This window comes from Oncorhynchus nerka, linkage group LG14 (assembly GCF_034236695.1).
Source record: "Oncorhynchus nerka isolate Pitt River linkage group LG14, Oner_Uvic_2.0, whole genome shotgun sequence".
NCBI lineage: Eukaryota > Metazoa > Chordata > Actinopteri > Salmoniformes > Salmonidae > Oncorhynchus > Oncorhynchus nerka.
This window is the reverse complement of record NC_088409.1, coordinates 79,487,211-79,511,336: the sequence shown is the minus strand read 5'-3', so window position 1 is coordinate 79,511,336 and position 24,126 is coordinate 79,487,211. Positions and strand designations below refer to the sequence as shown.

General features: G+C 46.0%; 1 protein-coding gene across 2 annotated transcripts in view; it reads right to left on the bottom strand.

The window, feature by feature from the left end:
- LOC115141946 (glycerophosphodiester phosphodiesterase domain-containing protein 5-like) overlaps positions 1–13,271 on the bottom strand; it is a 124,290-nt gene extending 111,019 nt beyond the window's left edge. Inside the window, exon 1 of one of the 2 annotated variants that reach the window (XR_010458542.1) lies at positions 12,914–13,271. The gene's annotated coding sequence lies outside the window, so the exon portion shown is untranslated. The remainder of the gene's footprint in view (positions 1–12,913) is intronic. The other variant, XM_029681372.2, reaches the window with a different exon arrangement.
- Between the last annotated feature and the right edge of the window lie 10,855 nt (positions 13,272–24,126).

Here is a 24,126-nt window from a genome sequence, read left to right as displayed (position 1 = left end):
ACGACTGACATTTGGACCAGCGATGTCAGCCCCACGAGCATGCCGAATCTGACAGCACAGTGGGTCGATAAGGATTTCATACTGAGGAAAGCCGTATTGCATGCTCAAGAATGTGCTGGTTCTCATACCGCTGCTGCCATTTCAATGGCATTTGAGAACATGAATACACTCCTAGCTCCATTTGAACAACTCACTTGAGAAATAAGCTCATCTACTGTGTACGCAGTAGACGTGATACAATCAGTAATGGCATTGAAATGCCTGCTCAACATCACAGAACGTGGGGTTAAAACTTGCAAAAGTACTTGAGGCTATGAACAAGCGATTTGGTGGCATTCTCTCGGAGCCACTTTTCGGTGTCGCCGTCATGCTCGATGCTAGGTACAAGGACCGCTACTTCGATGCAGACAAGAAACAGGGTTGCGTAAAATATTACAGACACAGCTGGACAAAATGGAAAAGGACACTAAAAAACAGTGCACACCGAGGAGGAGAGGCCACAGACAGACAGAGGTGAAACTTCAAGGCTTGACATGTACTGTGTGATTAAATTCTGGTTGAGACTGAACAAATTAACAACGAAACAGCACAGCAAGTGATTAGTAAAACATAATGTGGACAAAATAACTTTTTGGTCAGTGTGTGTATGTGTGTGTGTATTTCAACTATTTAACTGTACTAGAATGATTAAAATATCAGTATAGTTGTTTTTGGCAAGGAAAATATTGTATATCGGTATCTGACAAAAATGCATTCGTAGTACATACCCCAACCAGAAACCATGGATTACAGGCAACATTTGCAACGAGTGAAAGGCTAGAGCTGCCGCTTTCAAGGAGCGGGACACTAATCCGGGTGCTTATAAGAAATTGCGCTAAGCCCTCAGACGAACCACCAAACAGGTAAAGCATCAATACAAAACTAAGACTGAATCCTACTACACCAACTCTGACACTCATTGGATGTAAGCAGGGCTTGCAAACTATTACGGACTACAAAAGGGAAACCCAGCCGTGAGCTGCCCAGTGATGCAGCAAAACACCAGACAAGCTAAATGCATTCAAGGCAAGCTACACTGAAGCATGCATTTGAGTACCATCTGTTCCAGATGTAGCCGATGTGAGCAAGATCTTTAAACAGGTCAAAATTCACAAGGCCCAGACGGATTACCAGGACGTGTACTCAAAAGCATGCATGCACCAACTGGCAAGTGTCTTCACTGACATTTTCAACCTCTCCCTAACTGAGTCTAATACCTACATGTTTCAAGCAGATCACCATAGTCCCTGTGCACAAGAAAGTGAAGGTAACCTGCCTAAATGACTACCGTCCCGTAGCGCTCACGTCACTAGCCATGGAGTGGTTTGAAAGGCTGGTCATGGTTCACATCACCATCATCCCAGAAACCCTAGACCCACTCCAACTCACATACCGCCCCAACACATCCACAGATCAATCGCATGCCCCACTGCCCGTTCCCACTTGGACAAAAGGAACACCTATGTGGGAATGCTGTTCATTGACTACAGCTCAGCGTTCAACACCATAACGCCCTCATAGCTCATCACTAAGCTAAGGAACCTGGGACTAAACACCTCCCTCTGCAACTGGATCCTGGACTTCCTGACGGGCCGCCCCCAGGTGGTAAGGGTAGGCAACAACATCTGCCACACTGATCCTCAACACTGGTGCCCCTCAGAGGTGCTTGCTTAGTCCCCTCCTGTACGCCCTGTTCCCCCACGACTGCCTGGCTAACCATGATTCCAACACCATCATTAACTTCGCTGACGACAAGTGGTAGGCTTGATCACCAACGAGACAGCTTATAGGGAGGTCAGGGAGGTGTTGTGCCAACAACCTCTCCCTTAATGTGAGCAAGACAAAGGAGCTGATCTTGGACTACAGGAAAAGGAGGTCCGAACAGGCCCCCATTCACATCGACGGGGCTGTGGTCGAGCATTTCGAATTCCCCGGTGCCCACATCACGAACGAACTATCATGGTCCAAACACACCAAGATAGTTGTGAAGAGGGCACGACAGGAGACTGAAAAAAATTGGCATGGGTCCCCTGATCCTCAAAAGGTTCTACAGCTGCACCATCGAGAGCATCCTGACCGGTTGCATCACCACCCTGGTATGGTAGTGCACAGCATCTGACCGTAAGACGCAACAGACGGTAGTGCGTATGGCCCAGTGCATCACTGGGGCCAAACTTCCTGCCATCCAGGATCTATATACTAGGCAGTGCCAGAGGCCCAAGAAAATAGTCAAAGTCTCCAGTCACAGTCAACTATTCTTTCTGCTACCGCACAACAAGCTTTAGGACCAAAAGGCTCCTTAACAGCTTCTACCCCACAGCCACAAGACTGCTAAACAATTAATAAAATGGGTACCTGGACTATTTACATTGACCCCCCCCCCCCTTTGTTTTTACACTGCTGCTACTGGCAGTTTATTATCTATGCATAGTAACTTCACCCCTACCTACATGTACAAATTACCTTGAATAACCTGTATCTGTCAGGTATGCATAAATGGCTGCAAGGGAGTCAGGCGCAGGAGAGCACATAGGTAGCAAACAGAGCCTTTTATTTAGGCGAGCCAAAAGTACACGGCACAACGAACACGAAATACAATAATGAAACAGAAACAATACCACACAAAGACATGGGGAGAAAAAAAGAGGGTTAAATACACAACACATAACAAGGGAAATGAGATGAACCAGGTGTGTGGAAAAATGAGACAAAACAACTGGAAAATGGATCAGCGATGGCTAGAAGACCGGCGACATCGACCGCCGAACACCGCCTGAACATGGAGAGGCATCGACTTCGGCAGAAGTTGTGAGTACGAACGCTGTTCTGGGTACGAACGCTGCCCACTCCCCCAGCCGGTCCTGGCAATAGGACCTCAGAAACCTACCCACATCCTGGTTTACTCTCTCCACCTGCCCATTACTCTCGGGGTGAAAACCTGAGGTAAGGCTGACCAAGACCCCCAGACGTTCCATGAACGCCTTCCAGACCCTTGAAGTGAACTGGGGACCTCGATCAGACACTATATCCTCAGGCACCCCGTAGTGCCGGAAGACGTGCGTAAACAAGGCCTCCGCAGTCTGTAGGGCCGTAGGGAGATCGGGCAGAGGGAGGAGACGGCAGGACTTAGAGAAACAATCCACAATGACCAGGATCGTGGTGTTTCCCTGTGATGGGGGAAGATCGGTCAGGAAAATTGATCGACAGGTGTGACTATGGCCGTTGTGGAACAGGTAGGGGGTGTAACTTACCTCTGGGTAGGTGCCTGGTAGCCTTACACTGGGCGCACACCAAGCAGGAGGAAACATAAACCCTCACATCCACAGCCAAAGTGGGCCACCAGTACTTCCCGGTCAGACAGCGCACCGTCCGACCGATGCCTGGATGACCAGAGGAGGGTGACGTGTGGGCCTAATAGATCAGCCGGTCACGGACAGCAAACGGAACGTACAGATAACCAGCAGGACACTGGAGGGGAGGGGGCTCTGTACGCAACGCCCGCGTCCAGCTCCCACACTACCGGCGCCACCAGGCAGGGAGTATGGGAGTGGGATCCATGGGCTGCTCCTCTGTGTCATACAGCCAGGACAGTGCATCTGCCTTCACGTTCTGGGAACCTGGTCTGTAAGAAAGTGTGAAAACAAAACGGGTGAAAAACATGGCCCACCTTGCCTGGCAAGGGTTCAGTCTCCTCGCCGCCCGGATGTACTCCAGATTGCGGTGGTCAGTCCAGATGAGAAAAGGGTGTTTAGCCCCCTCAAGCCAATGTATCCGAGCCTTCAAAGCTTTGACAACAGCCAACAACTCACGGTCCCCCACATCATAGTTTTGCTCCGCCGGGGCTGAGCTTCCTCGAGAAGAAGGCACAGGGGCGGAGCTTCGGTGGCGTACCCGAGCAGAGAGCACAGCTCCTATCCCAGCATTGGACGCATCCACCTCCACTATGAACGCCAAAGAGGGATCCGGATGAGCCAGCACAAGAGCCGAGGTAAACAGAGCCCTCAGGTGACTAAAAGCACTATCCGCCTCAGCTGTCCACTGCAAGCGCACCGGGCCCCCCTTCATCAGTGAGGTAATGGGAGCTGCTACCTGACCAAAACCTCAGATAAATCTCCGGTAGTAGTTGGCAAACCCTAAGAACCGCTGCACCTCCTTTACCGTGGTGGGAGTCGGCCAATTACGCACGGCTGCAATGTGGTCACTCTCCATCTCCACCCCTGATGTGGAAATGTGATACCCTATGAAGGAGATGGACTGTTGAAATAACAGGCATTTCTCAGCCTTGGTGTACAGGTCATGCTCCAAGTCGACCAAGCACCTTGTGCACCAGGGACACATGCCCGGCGCGTGTAGCGGAGTATATTAGAATGTCATCAATATACACCACCACACCCTGCCTGTGCAGGTCCCTGAAAATCTCATCTACAAGGGCTTGGGAGACTGATGGAGCATTCATCAACCCGTACGACATGACATAGTGCCCAGAGGTGGTACTGAAAGCCGTCTTCCACGCATCTCCCTCCCGGATACGCACCAGATTATAAGCTCTCCTGAGATCTAGTTTGGTGAAGAAGCGCGCCCCGTGCATTGACTCAATCGCTGTGGCTATGAGCGGTAGCATGTAACTATACCTCACAGTTATCTGATTCAGACCCCGATAGTCAATATACGGGCGCAGACCTCCCTCCTTCACAGAAAAGAAACTCAAGGAGGCGGGGTAAGGGGAGTACCGAATATATCCCTGACACAGGGATTCGGAGACATATGTTTCCATAGCCTCCGTCTCCCCCTTTAAGAGGGGATACACATGACTCCTGGGAAGTGCAGCGCCTACCAGGAGATCTATCGCACAAACGCCCCGTCGACGAGGTGGTAATTGAGTCGCCTTCTTTTTGGAGAAGGCGAGAGCCAAAATCGGCATATTCAGGGGGAATGCGCACAGTGGAGACCTGGTCTGGACTATCCACCGTAGTAGCACCAACGGAAACCCCTAAACACTCTCGCGGCCACCCTGGGAGAGCCCTCTGTGGCCAAGAAACAGTGGGGTAATGACAAACTAACCAGCACCACGGGAAACGCAGGAGAGTAAATAATGAAGAGAATCATTCTCTCCGTATGACCGCCCCTGCGTCACCATGCCCAAAGGAGTGGTGACCTCCCTAATCAAACCTGACCTTAATGGTCTACTATCGACCACCGCCTGAACAAGGAGAGGTATCGACTTCGGCATTAGTCGTGACAATATCCACGCACATTGACTAGGTACCGGTACCCCCTTTATATAGCCTCGTTATTCTGTTACTTTTTACTTTAGTTAATTTTGTAAATATTTTCTTAACTCTATTTCTTGAACTGCATTGTTGGTTAAGGGCTTATGAGTAAGCATTTCTCAGTAAGGTCTACACCTGTATTTGGCACATGTGACAAATAACATTTGGTTTGATTAATTTTGCAGTTCTTGCCAAGGAGATCTTAGTTGAGAAATTTTACATATAAGATGCTTGGTGCAGTATTTCTCAATGAAAAAAATGTGCATGAAAACTAGTCATCAGCAGCAAATACTTTATTGAAGAATCCCTACTGTTGACCGATCACCGACGAAGGGGCATAGACTTCAGCTTGCCTCGAGAAAAAAGTGCCTGAACAGCAAAAAATAAAATAAAATAATGATCAAATTTTTTTTAAACTTACTGGAGTCCAAAACGAACAAATGTCTTAAAATGTTGTCATAATACAGTTGAAGTCGTAAGTTTACATAAACTGAGTTTAAATGTATTTGGCTAAGGTGTTTCACAATTCCTGACATTTAATCACAGTAAAAATGTGTTGTCTTAGGTCAGTCAGATCACCAGTTTATTTTAAGAACGTGAAATGTCAGAATAATAGTAGAGAAAATGATTTATTTCAGCTTTTATTTTTTTTCATCACATTCCCAGTGGGTCAGAAGTTTACATACTCAATTAGTATTTGGTAGCATTGCTTTTAAATTGTTTAACTTGGGTCAAACATTTCAGGTAGCCTTCCACAAGCTTCCCACAATATGTTGGGTGAATTTTGGCCCATTCCTCATGACAGAGCTGGTGTAACAGGCGAAAGCCTGAGAAAATCCAATCCGGAAGTGCCCCAGGTTTGGAAAGCGCTGCGTTCCAATGACTTCCTATTCAGCTGTGAATGTACCATCAACGAGCTTACACTTTCTACGTATTCCCCAAGGTGTCTACAGCATTGTGACGTAGTTTTACGCATTTCTGTTGAAGAATAGCCTTAGGCAGCCACATTGCGTAAGTGGTCACATAGTGGCTCTGAGAGAGATTCTCGCATAAAATACAGAGGTAGCCATTACTCCAATCGGTCCGAGTGAAAAATAAATTGTCCCGACTGATATATTATCGAATAGATATTAGAAAAACCCCTTGAGGATGGATTCTAAACCACGTTTGCCATGTTTCTGTCGATATTATGGAGCTAATTTTGAATATTTTCCGGCGTTGCAGTGACCGCAATTCCCGGGCGATTTCTCAGCCAAACGTGAAGAACAAACGGAGCTATTTCGCCTACAAAAATAATCTTTTGGGAAAAAAAATGAACTTTGGCTGTCTACCTGGGAGTCTCGTGAGTGAAAACATCCAAAGTTCATCAAAGGTAAACAATTTAATTTGATTGCTTTTCTGATTTCCGTGACAAGTTTGCCTGCTGCTAGCAAGGCATAATGCTATGCTAGGCTATGATAAACTTACACTAATAATGTCAAATGATGATAATGGTCCCGTTCACGGGATGGGGTGTCACTAGAGGTTAAGACATTTTGCCACAACTTTGGAAGAATGCTTGGGGTCATTGTTCAGTTGTTCTGGGATTGATATGCAGTTCTCGCACCAAAGTATGTTAATCTCTAGGAGACAGAACACATCTCTTTCCTGAGTGGTATGACGGCTGCGTTGTCCCATGGTGTTTATACATGCATACTATTGTTTGTACAGATGAACGTGGTACCTTCAGGCGTTTGGAAATTGCTCCCAAGGATGAACCAGACTTGTGGAGGTCTACAATTTTTGTCTGAAGTTTTGTCTGATTTATTTTCATTTTCCCATGATGTCAAGCAAAGAGGCACTGAGTTTGAAGGTAGGCCTTGAAATACATCAACAGGTAGACCTCCAATTGACTCAAATTATGTCAATTAGCCTATCAGAAGCTTCTAAAGCCATGACATCATTTTCTGGAATTTTCCAAGCTGTTTAAATGCACAGTCAACTTAGTGTATGTAAACTTCTGACCTACTGGAATTGTGATACAGTGAATTATAAGTGAACTAATCTGTCTGTAAATAATTGTTGGAAAAATGACTTGTGTCATGCACAAAGTAGATGTCCTAACCTCTTGATACTAGCCATCCCGGATCCGGGATCGTGAACACAGCCTCAAGCTCATTACCATAACGCAACGTTAACTATTCATGAAAATCGCAAATGAAATTAATATGCTAGCTCTCAAGCTTAGCCTTTTGTTAACAACACTGTCATCCCAGATTTTCAAAAATATGCTTCTCAACCATAGCAAAACTAGCATTTGTGTAACAGTATTGATAGCTAGCGTAGCATTTAGCGTTAGCATCAGCAGGCAACATTTTCACAAAAACCAGCAAAAACATTCAATAAATCATTTACCTTTGAAGAACTTCGGATGTTTTCAATGAGGAGACTGTTAGATAGCAAATGTTCAGTTTTTCCTGAAAGATTATTTATGCAGGAGAAATCGGTCCGTTTGGTGCGTCACGTTTGGCTACCAAAAAAAAAACGAAAATTCAGTTATCAAAACGCCAAACTTTTTTCCAAATTAACTCCATAATATCGACTGAAACATGGCAAACGTTGTTTAGAACCAATCCTCAAGGTGTTTTTCACATATCTCTTCGATGATATATCGTTCGTGGAAGTGTGCTTTCCCCTCTGAATCCCATGGCAAAATGCATGCAGCTGAAGATTACGCACCAATTTAGACAAAGGACACCGGGCGGACCCCTGGCAAATGTAGTCTCTTATGGCCAATCTTCCAATGATATGCCTACAAATACGTCACAATGCTGCAGACATCTTGGACGAACGGCAGAGAGCTTAGGCTCATTCATGGCACATTCACAGCCATATAAGGAGACAATGGGAAACAGAGCCTCAAAAATTCTGCTCATTTCCTGTTTGAGGTTTCATCTTGGTTTCGCCTGTAGCATGAGTTCTGTGGCACTCACAGATAATATCTTTGCAGTTTTGAAAACGTCAGTGTTTTCTTTCCAAAGCTGCCAATTATATGCATAGTCGAGCATCTTTTCGTGACAAAATATTGCGCTTAAAACGGGCACGTTTTTTTATCCAATAATGACATAGCACCCCCATACCGACTTGCCAAAACTATAGTTTGTTAACAAGAAATTTGTGGAGTGGTTGAAAAACAAGTTAATGACTCCAATTTGCTTACCGCCCAAATAGGTCCACAGACGATGCAATCTCAACCACACTGCACACTGCCCTAACCCACCTGGACAAGAGGAATACCTATGTGAGAATGCTGTTCATCGACTACAGCTCGGCATTCAACACCATAGTACCCTCCAAGCTCGTCATCAAGCTCGAGACCCTGGGTCTCGACCCCGCCCTGTGCAACTGGGTACTGGACTTCCTGACGGGCCGCCCCCAGGTGGTGAGGGTAGGCAACAACATCTCCTCCCCGCTGATCCTCAACACGGGGGCCCCACAAGGGTGCGTTCTGAGCCCTCTCCTGTACTCCCTGTTCACCCACGACTGCGTGGCCACGCACGCCTCCAACTCAATCATCAAGTTTGCGGACGACACAACAGTGGTAGGCTTGATTACCAACAACGACGAGACGGCCTACAGGGAGGAGGTGAGGGCCCTCGGAGTGTGGTGTCAGGAAAATAACCTCACACTCAACGTCAACAAAACTAAGGAGATGATTGTGGACTTCAGGAAACAGCAGAGGGAACACCCCCTATCCACATCGATGGAACAGTAGTGGAGAGGGTAGCAAGTTTTAAGTTCCTCGGCATACACATCACAGACAAACTGAATTGGTCCACTCACACTGACAGCGTCGTGAAGAAGGCGCAGCAGCGCCTCTTCAACCTCAGGAGGCTGAAGAAATTCGGCTTGTCACCAAAAGCACTCACAAACTTCTACAGATGCACAATCGAGAGCATCCTGGCGGGCTGTATCACCGCCTGGTACGGCAACTGCTCCGCCCTCAACCGTAAGGCTCTCCAGAGGGTAGTGAGGTCTGCACAACGCATCACCGGGGGCAAACTACCTGCCCTCCAGGACACCTACACCACCCGATGTTACAGGAAGGCCATAAAGATCATCAAGGACATCAACCACCCGAACCACTGCCTGTTCACCCCGCTATCATCCAGAAGGCGAGGTCAGTAGAGGTGCATCAAAGCTGGGACTGAGAGACTGAAAAACAGCTTCTATCTCAAGGCTATCAGACTGTTAAACAGCCACCATTGAGTGGCTGCTGCCAACACACTGTCATTGACACTGACCCAACTCCAGCCACTTTAATAATGGGAATTGATGGGAAATGATGTAAATATATCACTAGCCACTTTAAACAATGCTACCTTATATAATGTTACTTACCCTACATTATTCATCTCATATGCATACGTATATACTGTACTCTACATCATCGACTGCATCCTTATGTAATACATGTATCACTAGCCACTTTAACTATGCCACTTTGTTTACTTTGTCTACATACTCATCTCATATGTATATACTGTACTCGATACCATCTACTGTATGCTGCTCTGTACCATCACTCACTCATATATCCTTATGTACATATTCTTTATCCCCTTACACTGTGTATAAGACAGTAGTTTTAGAATTGTTAGTTAGATTACTTGTTGGTTATCACTGCATTGTCGGAACTAGAAGCACAAGCATTTCGCTACACTCGCATTAACATCTGCTAACCATGTGTATGTGACAAATAAAATTTGATTTGATTTGAACCTAAGGGTATATAAATTTCCGACTTTAACTGTATATGCATGAACTCTTCCGAACGGTTTCATTTGGGAAGCGTGTGGACGCCTTAAGACAGGCTGTTTGCCTTTATACAAAAACCAAAGATAGAAGTCATATGATTGAAAGTACTATACATAAGGTGAGAATTTCAAATCCCCAGTCTAGCAGTGGTACTGACGCCCCCATATCACATTATTGTCCTCCAGTGGTAGTGCTAAAGTGGTGTGGTTAGGCATGCAGTGACCCCGTCCTTACATTAGGCCTACTCATCACACCAGGATACATGGGGGGTCAGAAAGAGGGTGTGTCTTTACTGGAGGTAGGGTGTCAGACAGAGAGTAGATGGTGGAGGGCTTAACACCCACGGGGACAGGCTGTAATAATAGGCTCACTCACCATCCTCCGCTCCCACGTGTTATTTAGGATAATACCACACTGCCATCTCATCTCGACTGCTAAACATGCAGTTTACATGCAGCCTTAGTGATAGGAGCTCTTATTATAGATGTAAGACCAACAGCAGATCTTGACTGTTGCCTTTCTCAAGGAACACACACTGGCTATTAAAAAAACGACGGCACCATTTATGGAATAAACATTCCTCTGGCAGTTTATGCCCCCAAGAGTGATTAAGCAAGCAAGATGGGCTGCATGATATTCTTAGACAAAGAAATGTTGAGAACCGCACCAGTGCAAATGGACACAGCTTATGCACGAAATACATAAACATAAATAGTCTAAGAAAAGGTTCCAGATATTAGAGTCCATCACGTAACATTTCATGTCATCTTAACATTTGTATTATGAGCCATTTATAAATAGGTTAACAGTGAGCATACCTTAATAGCATACCTTAAAAAAAAAGTCTGCTTTTTCCACTTAGTACTGGCAGGTTCACACGACCTTATTTATGATTTCCTCTGTGTACATATCTGCAGTTTGTTTTTATGCATTTTGAAATTCGCCATACATCAGTGAAGGCCGCTGATTGGCTGAATACTCAGGGCACGAAGTGGTTGGAGTTGTCAACAAAGCAGCAGGACAGAAATATGATGCCAAGTTTTTGAACTACTCGTAGTTGCTTTATGTATCTTCTCAAAGAAATCTGTGCATTTGAACAACAGCATAAATACACCCATTTCACTTTTGCTTGTCAAAAACCAAACGCTCACTGCAGCACATTCTGCCACTGTTTTGAACAGATTAGATTATACTATTTAGAACGAGCAGCCAGCAAACGAGTGCACTAGGTAGAACGCAACAACCATGCAAATGCAATATACGTGAACACACATCTAACTAGCTAACAATGTCGCAAAGCATGATGCACTAGCCAGTTAACTTTCATTTTGAAATAACTTCAAAATGTCAGAGTTAGTCAGATATTAGTTTTGAAAGACATGAAATTGGCATGGGAGCTAGCAAGCTACCAATTAGCTAGCCGCTTATCAATGGTAGATCAACTGGTTAATTATTAAAAATAAAAAAGTAATAAAATAAGCCAAACAAATATTTCTGCTTCTCAAAATTACTGTAGCTGCCTAATTCATTTTTATCATGCTTTGTGATACACCCTGTTTAATACAGTTGTAGTCCACACAACATGTCTCCCTGTCACATAGCTACATTTGAACCTGATGAACAACATGGGGGGGAAACAATAAACCACAGTCTTGCTTTTTTGTCCTACCAGATCTGCCATGAGAAGGTTCTAGGTACTGTTCTAGTTAGTTGGATGTAGAGGTCTGGTTTATCAGTTCCCAGGCTTCCATGACTGTTATGATTATTTATTTACAAGTTCATTACAATTAGCTTTTTACTTTAGCGCCATCTGTACCTGATAGAGCAGATCTAGTTGTGCGGAAGTAAGCTGTATGGTGCGAGATAAATATTGGGAGGGAGACTAGAGCGAGCGTGACAAGACAGCCTATTTTTTATTTAACCTTTATTTAACTAGGCAAGTCAGTTAAGAACAATTCTTATCTATAATGACAGCCTACCCGGCCAACGCTGGGCCAATTGTGCACCGCCGTATGGGACTCATACTCACAGCTGGATGGGATACAGCCTGGAATCAAACCAGGGACCAGGTACACATTTAAAACAAAATCCATTAATGGTATAATATATATATATTTTTTATAATAATAAACAATTAATCACAAGTGTGTGGGTGGGGGGGGGGGGTGCAATTATAAGTGGAGCGCCCCCCAACGCCCAAATGGGAGGGCCGCAGATGCCATACCACAATTCAGAGATGCATGTGAATTAGGGTATGTGCATTAGAATAACAGCCCCCTTTTGACTATGTTTTACTGCTGCTTCATACATCCATAGATCTAGAAGTGAAACAAACCTGCATGTTCAAGAATAGTGAAACTTACTGCCATTGATGCCAGATTTATTTGTCTGTAAATTGGACAGATGAAAATGCCTGTATAGGCTGGTTGTCTGAGGTGGTGTGTAGCCTATAAATAGATAAATAATACATCCTTAGTTAAATATAGTCGTATTTTCTCCCAATACAGTTAGGGTTTTCTAACCATAGGCTGTCTCGCATACACGGGCGTGTCCTTTGTAGCCTATTAGGTTAATTCGAGGTGTGAATTAATATTTCATGATTAAGCGTGCCATGCACGTGAGCTTCTGAAGTTACTACATTTACAGAAATAAAAATGCAACAACTTCTGCTAGGTGAATGAACAAATAGGTAGGTTACTTTGCCACCGTTTTTTGTTCCTTTTCAACAAAAAACTACTTTGATACCATGACATGGCACCCACTTACTTCAACTGCTCAGATAATCGATTGAATATGACATAACTTACCTTTATCAATTATTTCAGGCTTTTTCTCCCATGTGAAGTTGTAGGAATATTTGACCAAGTCCTCAGACCAACTGTCCTCACACCACGCGACAAATGGGCTGCTGTCTGCGTCAAACGTGTTGAGGTGGGTGGCCACCAAATGTTGTCAAAAGGAAATGTGTCCAGTCACAATAAAGGAAAACCATTCGAACCAGAGTTATTCTATTAAATTCAACCTCGTGGGTTTATGCTACATTGAAGTGTGTATCAGTTTAACTTCGTTTTCTCAGTAAATATTCCAAGGTTAGAGTCTTCTGAGGTTAATGCAAGCCTTGCCTATGAACACCGGGAGAGAAAATCAATCGACTGACTACCAGTGGGCGGAGTTGTAGATTTTATTTTAAAGCGAAAGAGCGTCACCCATCTTCCCGGCACGCGACGTCTCCCATTCTAAGAAGCCTGAAAATGCTGAAAAAAAAAGGATGAGGTAATGATCATGTAAAAGTAATCAAATGTAGCTCCATAACCCACATCATACACACAGTAAAATGCTATATATAGTGGGTCTGATGGGGCACGGCCAAACGCATCACTGACTCAATAGCAATCTAATAAAGAAAAAGTGTTAAAACAAGTTGAGACTGTTGGTGGACAGTCAACACCACCCAGTAGACTAGAGGAACAGGAACACCACTGCTGTCACAAATCTGAATCTGTCACTACAGCCATGAGCATTTATTCAGATTGTGGGAGGGTGATGTGTGTGAATCCAAAAAAAGCAATTATACCGTTTTTTTTACGTGCACATGGCCGTTTTCATACCTTGGTTTCTGTGGTAAATGTGAATGAAAAACAACTTTTCACTTTTGATCATGTTTTTTATACACATCCCTTGTCCATAATGTAGACGTCTCTGGGATTTTCATTGAAGAGGTAAGGGATGCTGCTGTGACTGAGTCTTGTAAGGGTTTAGAGAAACCAAAATGAACTGTAGATGATACATGTGATCTGCACAACATACCAGTTGTACATACCTTTGTCGGCCTACTGGTCAGTATACCTGCAGACTCAGACACACACAAAAGTTCAGTCATCTGCACCCAATGCAGCTGCAGCCTTTAACATATTCTTACCTCTTTGTTGATTGATATCCATTGAATTGTTGAAAAGTCAAACAACACTACCATTTTTACAAAGAAAAAAAAATAGATGGTATAATCATAAAACAATATAAATTTAGATCAAACAAGGGAGAAAACTTACCTTGAGGAGATCTTTACATTTTTCTCTGCCTGCACCTGCTGCCATCTCAAATCCAAATGTTTAAGTTGGGCAGTTAGGTTCCTGCAAGAACCCCCACCAACTAAGGAGGTTCCTCGATGAACCCCACCCCCTTTGGGGTTCCTGGAAGAACCTTTCGGGTGCATTTTTCAGAGCCAAGAACCCTAAGGTTCTTCGAGGAACTTTTAGGATCTTAGAAGAACCATTGTTGGACCCCACATTCTTTTAGTGTAATATCAGGTGCTAATAAGCTAAATAAATAAATATCTATTTCTATGTATCACTAAGGAAACAGAAAATGCTTTCATTGCTATCATTCTGACGTCAATTGAATTTGACAGAGGGAGAACCTTGAATGAGAATTGCACAGTGATTGTTGTCAGGACATGTACAAGTGTAATTTTATGGTTGGCACACAAAGTGATTGAACATAATTTTAGTACTGTAGTAGTGTAGATCCTTTATGCATCCATCTGGTTCATTTATACTTTGTAATTCTCAATTAGCAAGAGAGTGAACAACCCACAGATGGAAGTAATGGAAAATTAATGATTTAAGTCCAATTAATCTCTTCATATGAAATGATGCATGACAGCCAGCGGATCATCCATCTACATTTCAAACACACACACCCACGCGCACACACACACACACTCACACAGGGCTCCACTTCCAGGCTGGGAGCGTGCGGATGCACATAGGAGGGGAGGCAGCATGGTGTTTGGACTACTTCCTGTGACATTTGATGTGTGAGGGAGCAGCAGCAGAGTAGCAGACCCCCTGCTCTCCCTAGGCAGGCATTAGTCAGAGGCTCCAGCTGGTTTGATGATTCTGTACATCTCTCCTCCAAAAGGCCAAGCAGCAGGAAGGGTGGCTGGGTGATAGAGGTACTGGGCCATCACAGACTGGGGTCTTTGTACAGGTGAAGGTGTGTGAAGCAAGGTCAAATTAGGATGTAACAGCTTGCGGTCGCTCAGGTGATGGAGAACTGGGCTCTTTTTCAATTGTCTTTCCTTAATTCCTTGCATATTCTCCCCTGCCCTCTTTCTCAAAATGCATTAGAGGAGAGGATCCAAGGTTCCTTGACTGACCTTCTCCTCCAATTGGATCAAAATGGCAAAGACTTATTACAAAGTGTTGTCTCTATCTCAGTTCAAAACTTTCAACTTCAGATCAGACAAGGCGTTTATTTGTTTTGACCACCATCAAGTGGCTATGTGTAGAATGGCATGGGATAAGTCTCATTGTGATGTTTACAGGTTAACTTTGACACGTCTTTAATCCGTATGCTTATCTAAATAGGAAAATAAAAAGCTGAATTAGTATGAATAAATAATAATAAAATATGAAGTCTATATTTAGAAGACAGATAATGAGAATAGGAGTCCAATCAGAACTAACCTCGGGGTTATATTAAAGCCACAACAAGATTATTACAATTATTTTAAAGTGCCAAAATGTGAACTCAATTAAAAACTAGATAAACTTGAGTCTCCCTCAAGTACTGCACTTGCACAGTGAAAAGGAAACTTAGTTGCCGGTTGGGAAAATGTGAATCTCTTTAGACCACCAGAGGGCCTGCTAATCCAATAGCCAAGTATTACGAGCCCTTCCCTTAGATTACCCTGTTATACGGTCTTTGTCCCACCCCCAGGCAGTCATTAGCCTATTCTGTCAGCCCAGCACAGACACAGACCTGAAGAGGAGCAAAAGTTCATCAAACCATAATTAATACAAATCAAGTTTAATATGTCAAGTTCAAAAGTTTGGAACAAGAGCTGGATGTTGGAACAAAATGAATGATTCTAAGCAATGGAAGTTTAGTTACTTCAACTTGACAGAAATATGCAATAGTTGTTTTTTCAATGTATTTTTGTTGGTCAATGGTTACACATACTATCAACCACAGTATAAAAATATATTGACATGGCATCAAAATACCTCCTATGAGATAACGAGTTTATAGATGTATTATTCATCGTAGACTATTCACGATTTGTGAATTGCATTATCGTGATACATTTGCTGATTCTTTAATTACGCTGCTCTTTACATATCTACAAGACCTAAAGGTAATGCTTCAGAAATGTACATCCTTCAGCATCGTGGAAACATCACTGAGGTCTTACATCATATGTTAGTCTTGGCAGCACCACCCAAGCTTCCTTTAACTCAATAGATCCCTTGTGTCTGTCATATTCGCTGAGTGAAGGTACAGAATCCTGCATAGCGGTAGTGTTTTACAAGTCCAATCATGTAGAAACACAAAAACTCAAACACAGAAAATGCTGATAGTGTATCTAACGTTCAGCATGAGAGCAAAATTAGTTGTTTTTTTTTACCCTTTTTCTCCCCAATTTCGTGATATCCAATTGGTAGTTACAGTCTTGTGCCATCGCTGCAACTCCCGTACAGACTCAGGTTTACATTTACATTTAAGTCATTTAGCAGACGCTCTTATCCAGAGCGACTTACAAATTGGTGCGTTCACCTTAAGACATCCAGTGGAACAGCCACTTTACAATAGTGCATCTAAATCTTTTAAGGGGGGTGAGAAGGATTACTTTATCCTATCCTAGGTATTCCTGAAAGAGGTGGGGTTTCAGGTGTCTCCGGAAGGTGGTGATTGACTCCGCTGTCCTGGCGTCGTGAGGGAGTTTGTTCCACCATTGGGGGGCCAGAGCAGCGAACAGTTTTGACTGGGCTGCGCGGGAACTGTACTTCCTCAGTGGTAGGGAGGCGAGCAGGCCAGAGGTGGATGAACGCAGTGCCCTTGTTTGGGTGTAGGGCCTGATCAGATCCTGGAGGTACTGAGGTGCCGTTCCCCTCACAGCTCCGTAGGCAAGCACCATGGTCTTGTAGCGGATGCGAGCTTCAACTGGAAGCCAGTGGAGAGAGCGGAGGAGCGGGGTGACGTGAGAGAACTTGGGAAGGTTGAACACCAGACGGGCTGCGGCGTTCTGGATGAGTTGTAGGGGTTTAATGGCACAGGCAGGGAGCCCAGCCAACAGCGAGTTGCAGTAATCCAGACGGGAGATGACAAGTGCCTGGATTAGGACCTGCGCTGCTTCCTGTGTGAGGCAGGGTCGTACTCTGCGGATGTTGTAGAGCATGAACCTACAAGAACGGGCCACCGCCTTGATGTTAGTTGAGAACGACAGGGTGTTGTCCAGGATCACGCCAAGGTTCTTAGCGCTCTGGGAGGAGGACACAATGGAGTTGTCAACCGTGATGGCGAGATCATGGAACGGGCAGTCCTTCCCCGGGAGGAAGAGCAGCTCCGTCTTGCCGAGGTTCAGCTTGAGGTGGTGATCCGTCATCCACACTGATATGTCTGCCAGACATGCAGAGATGCGATTCGCCACCTGGTCATCAGAAGGGGGAAAGGAGAAGATTAATTGTGTGTCGTCTGCATAGCAATGATAGGAGAGACCATGTGAGGTTATGACAGAGCCAAGTGACTTGGTGTATAGCGAGAATAGGAGAGGGCCTAGAACAGAGCCCTGGGGGACGCCAGTGGTGAGAGCGCGTGGTGAGGAGACAGATTCTCGCCACGCCACCTGGTAGGAGCGACCTGTCAGGTAGGACGCAATCCAAGCGTGGGCCGCGCCGGAGATGCCCAACTCGGAGAGGGTGGAGAGGAGGATCTGATGGTTCACAGTATCGAAGGCAGCCGATAGGTCTAGAAGGATGAGAGCAGAGGAGAGAGAGTTAGCTTTAGCAGTGCGGAGGGCCTCCGTGATACAGAGAAGAGCAGTCTCAGTTGAATGACTAGTCTTGAAACCTGACTGATTTGGATCAAGAAGGTCATTCTGAGAGAGATAGCGGGAGAGCTGGCCAAGGACGGCACGTTCAAGAGTTTTGGAGAGAAAAGAAAGAAGGGATACTGGTCTGTAGTTGTTGACATCGGAGGGATCGAGTGTAGGTTTTTCAGAAGGGGTGCAACTCTCGCTCTCTTGAAGACAGAAGGGACGTAGCCAGCGGTCAGGGATGAGTTGATGAGCGAGGTGAGGTAAGGGAGAAGGTCTCCGGAAATGGTCTGGAGAAGAGAGGAGGGAATAGGGTCAAGCGGGCAGGTTGTTGGGCGGCCGGCCGTCACAAGACGCGAGATTTCATCTGGAGAGAGAGGGGAGAAAGAGGTCAGAGCACAGGGTAGGGCAGTGTGAGCAGAACCAGCGGTGTCGTTTGACTTAGCAAACGAGGATCGGATGTCGTCGACCTTCTTTTCAAAATGGTTGACGAAGTCATCTGCAGAGAGGGAGGAGGGGGGGGGAGGGGGAGGAGGATTCAGGATACAGGTGAGGCGAAGGTCGAGAGCTGTGTGTCCTCCGAAACACAACCCTAGCCTTTCAACCTTGTGGGTTAAGTAAGAAGTAGTAGCACCCCCTAAGGCTTTTTATTTCATATAGAAGTGCTGTGTACAGAGGTACAGAAGAGCAACAGAAATGTATACCATATGTCCCTATCTCCACCAGGCGTAGGTCTACTAGTCGCTACATCGTTTCACAGGAGTCTCAAGTTGTATTGGTGCTATGTACAGGATACACATGGTATACACTGGCCAACAAAATGCTTTCTTGAAAGTTTCTTCTCGACAATAGAACAATAATAATAAATAATAAAAGAGAAGAATACTAGCATAAAGAAAATGGCTCAGTAATATAGAATATACATTCTTTCACAGGAGCACCTTTAAGTCCATGTTGGTCTGCTAAACTAAAATGGAATATGCACTAATGAGGCCCTGGTGAGTTTTATAGAGTCCTCACTCAAAAACAAATCTATTGTTACTCTGGATAGGGCCATCTTTGCATGTATATTAGTTCCATTGAGGATTGGACCAGGCTTGATTGAACTAGGCCTACCCTGCCTCATGCAGGGGATGAGGAATTTCAGAGTATTTGACTCTATTAGAATGAAAAAAACGGAGCCTGGGGGAGCGGGTGGGGACATGGGACTGCGGCATGGGTGTGATAGCGGAGTTGTGTTTGTAGAAGCCTCAGGAACATTCTCCCCTAATCACCAAAACGCAAGTATCTCATCAGCTAGCATGTGAGGGCAATTTAAACATTGTGTTGTCTTAAGGGTAAAAAATGACCCGCCTGTCACGACTTCCGCCAAAGTCGGCTCCTCTCCTTGTTCGGGCGGCGTTCGGCGATTAACGTCACCGGCATTCTAGCCATCACCGCTCTGTTTTTCATATTTCCATTTGTTTTGTCTTGTTCCATACACACCTGGTTTGCATTCCCTAATCACACTGCATGTATTTAGTACTCTGTTCCCCTCCATGTCTTTGTGTGAAATTGTATTTATGTTATGTGGGTATTGTTACGCGTCATACTTTTGTCTATTGTTCCGTGTTTGGGCACATTTATGTACTTTTGTGCTTTCGTTGGACCGGAATAAAAAGTGTGCCTGTTCACTACACTCTGCTCTCCTGCACCTGACTTTGCCTCCAGTACACACCTTTAACAGAATTTCACACCACCATGGAGTCAGCAGGAGCAGGTACCCCGGTTAGAGGAGTCAGGGAGCGCGTCCAGGAACACTCTGCAATGTTACATCATCTTGGTGCCATGATGGATCGCGTTGTCCAGACCATGGACCACTGGGAGAGACAGGAAGTCTCTCCAATGCCTCGACCTGCGCAACTGGGGTTACCTCTACCAGTTCCGTCCGGAGCCAGTCCCAGTGGGATGCGTCTCTCCCTTCCCAGGGAGTATGATGGGACAGCAGCACAGTGCCAGGGGTTCCTTTTACAACTGGACCTCTACCTGGCCACCGTTCACCCAGCTCCCTCGGGAAGGGAGAGAGTGTCCACCCTTGTCTCATGCCTCTCTGGGAGAGCTCTGGAGTCGGCAAACGCCTTGTGTGGAGAAGGAGACGAGTTCACCCTTCCGCTTCTGGGCCGTCTTCGACCATCCGTCCGAGGGTAGAGTGGTGGGGGAACGGCTCTTCCATTTGAGGCAGGGGACGAGGAGCGCCCAGGAGTTCACCCTGGAATTCCGGACCTTGGCCGCCGGAGCAGGCTGGAACAACAGGGCCCTCATCGACCACTACCAATACAGCCTGCGCGAGGACGTCCGACGTGAGCTGGCCTGCAGGGATGCCACCATCACCTTTGACCAACTGGTGGATTTGTCCATCCGGTTGAATAACCTGCTGGTCACCCGTTGACGTCTAGAGGGGCTCTGTCAGTTCCATCTTCTAGCATCCCCGCTCTGGCTGGAGGAGGGGACATCACGTGCACCATCTGTGGCCGCAGAGGGCACACATGCCGGTCGGTGCCGTGTCGGTCCCTCTGGGAGACGAGGCAGCAGGCAGGGCTCTCTGGCGTCATCCCAGGTGAGTCTGCACCACACTCATCCAGAGTCCTCTGTTGACCACCTGTTTGTACCTGTTTGTTTCCCTAAGTTTTCCCCGCATTCCCAGCATAAGGCGCTCGTCGATTCAGGCGTAGCTGGGAATTTTATCGACAGAGCGTTAGCCCTTAGTTTAGGGATCCCCATTATTCCTGTAGTTAGACCTTTCACGGTCACGCTATGGATAGTCAACCATTAGGGTCCGGGCTAATCAGGGAGGCCACTATCTCCCTGGCCATGGAGACGCCGGGGAGTCACGAAGAGAAAATCTCTTCCTCATTGACTGTCCTGCGTTTCCCGTGGTACTAGACCTTCCCTGGTTGGCTCATCATAACCCCACCATTTCCTGGCAACAGAGGGCTCTCACTGGATGGTCGCGAGAGTGCTCGGAGGTGTGTAAGGGTTTCCGTTGGTGCTACCACGGTCCAGACCAGGACTGCACCGTGCACATCCCCCCAGACTATGCCGATTTGGCTCTCGCCTTCTGTAAAAAGAAGGCAACTCAATTACCACCTCATCAACGGAGCGGTTGTGCGATAGTTCTCCTGGCAGACGCTGCGCTTCCCAGGAGTCACGTATATGCCCTGTCACAAGCGGAGACGGTGGCTATGGAGACATATGTCTCTGAATCCTTGCATCAGGGATACATTCGGTCCTCCACTTCACCCGCCTCCTCGAGTTTCTTTTTTTGTGAAGAAGGATGGAGGTCTGCGCCAGTGCATTGACTATTGAGGTCTCAATCAAATCACGGTGAGGTACAGTTACCCACTACCTCTTATCGCCATGGCGATTGAGTCAATGCATGGGACGTGCTTCTTTACTAAACTGGATCTCAGGAGTGCGTATAACATGGTGCGTATCCGGGAGGGAGACGAGTGGAAGACAGCATTTAGTACCACCTCAGGGCATTATGAGTACCTCGTCATGCCGTACGGGTTGATGAATGCTCCATAAGTTTTACAATCCTTTGTAGACAAGATTTTCAGGGACCTGCACGGGCAGGGTGTAGTGGTGTATATCGATGACATTCTGATATACACACGCGCCGAGCATGTGTCCTTGGTGCGCATGGTACTTGGATGACTGATGGAGCATGACCTGTAAGTCAAGGCCGAGAAATGCCTGTTCTTTCAGCTGGCCGTCTCCTTCCTAGGGTATCGCATTGCCACATCAGGGGTAGAGATGGAGAGTGACCGCATTGCAGCCGTGCGTAATTGGCCGACTCCCACCACGATAAAGGAGGTGCAGCGCCTTTTAGGGTTTGCCAATTACTACCTGAGATTTATCCTGGGTTTTGGCCAGGTGGCTGCTCCCATTACCTCACTGCTGAAGGTGGCCCTGTACGTTTGCAGTGGTCGGCTGAGGCGGACACGGCTTTTGGGCACCTAAGAGCTCTGTTTACCTCGGCTCCCATGCTGGCCCATCCGGATCCCTCTTTGGCGTTCATAGTGGAGGTGGACGCGTCCGAGGCTGGGATAGGTCGGGTACGCCACCGAAACTCCGCCCCTATGCTTTCTTCTCGAAGACGCTCAGCCCGGCGGAGCATAACTAAGATGTGGGGGACCGGGAGCTGTTGGCTGTGGTTAAAGCGTTGAAGGTGTGGAGATATTGGCTTGAGGGGGCTAAACACCCTTTCCTCATCTGGACTGACCACCGCAACCTGGAATACATCCGGGCAGCGAGGAGACTGAATCCTCGTCAAGCAAGGTGGGCCATGTTCTTTACCTGTTTTGTGTTTACCCTGTCCTACAGACCAGGTTCCCAGAATACGAAGGCTCTGTCCCGGCTGTATGACACAGAGGAGAGGCCCATGGATCAGACTCCCATATTCCCGGCCTCCTGCCTGGTAGCGCCGGTCATGTGGGAGCTGGACGCGGACATTGAGCAGGCATTGCGTACAGAGCCCGCTCCCCTCCAGTGTCCCGTCTGGCGTATGTACATTCCGTCTACTGTCCGTGACCAGTTGATCTACAGTGGGGCAAAAAAGTATTTAGTCAGCCACCAATTGGGCAAGTTCTCCCACTTAAAAAGATGAGAGAGGCCTGTAAATTTTCATCATAGGTACACTTCAACTATGCTGAGTTGCATCCAAAGAACACCATACCTACTGTGAAGCATGGGGGTGGAAACATCATGCTTTGGGGCTGTTTTTCTGCAAAGGAACCAGGACGACTGATCCGTGTAAAGGAAAGAATGAATGGGGCCATGTATCGTGAGATTTTGAGTGAAAACCTCCTTCCATCAGCAAGGGCATTGAAGATGAAACGTGGCTGGGTCTTTCAGCATGACAATAATCCCAAACACACCGCCCGGGCAACCAAGGAGTGGCTTCGTAAGAAGCATTTCAAGGTCCTGGAGTGGCCTAGCCAGTCTCCAGATCTCAACCCCATAGAAAATCTTTGGAGGGAGTTGAAAGTCCGTGTTACCCAGCAACAGTCCCAAAACATCACTGCTCTAGAGGAGATCTGCATGGAGGAATGGGCCAAAATACCAGCAATAGTGTGTGAAAACCTTGTGAAGACTTACAGAAAACGTTTGACCTCTGTCATTGCCAACAAAGGGTATATAACAAAGTATTGAGATAAACTTTTGTTATTGACCAAATACTTATTTTCCACCATAATTTGCAAATAAATTCATAAAAAATCCTACAATGTGATTTTCTGGATTTCTTTTCTCATTTTGTCTGTCATAGTTGAAGTGTACCTATGATGAAAATTACAGGCCTCTCTCATCTTTTTAAGTGGGAGAACTTGCACAATTGGGGCTGACTAAATACTTTTTTGCCCCACTGTAGATCAACTGGTCACGGACAGTACAGCCACCACCGGCCTGAGGAGAGACACATGGAACGAGGGGTTAATACGGTAATCGGAGGGAAGCTGTAACCATGTCACATACGTTGTTCACCCTCCTCAGGACTATGAATGGCCTCACAAACCTGCAGACCCAACTTCCGGCAGGGCAGGCGGAGGGGCCTCCCATGTCTCCTCCGCAGGCCTGAACCAGTCGACCACCTCAGGAGCCTCAGTCTGACCCCGATGCTACGGCGCCAGAACCTGATTAAATGCAGTCTTTCTGCATTGTGAAGAGGGAAAACCCAGATATTCACAACGTTTGTGATGAATGACAGGTTGTTTCTTCGTGCAAAATAGATTTGGGGTTTAAAATTTCAGTTAAGCTGCTTTATTTTAGGGGTTTAGTGAATGCGGGTCATTTTTTACCCTTAGCACATGGGGAGTATACATAATGTTAAGCCTGCACAAGAGGTAAGACAGGGCTGCAAAAAGAGGAGGGGAAATATGTTACATCCACAGTGGAATGATGTGATTTGGACATCGAACTGATGGCATCAGAACTACATTTCACTCTACCTATTTAAGAGATGTACCACATGGTACCAGTAGAATTTCACATTGTAATTCAATAAAAGGTTACTTTTAGTTGAAATTATATAAAAAGTGGTTGCAGTTGCTTGTATTGAGACTGGTGAGGACGTTTTTAGGTCAGAGCTTGATTTCTAGCTCGTTTACAGCACTGTTGCTATAGCTCCTGCTCCACAACCCCCATCCTGAACAAGCCTGCAATCAG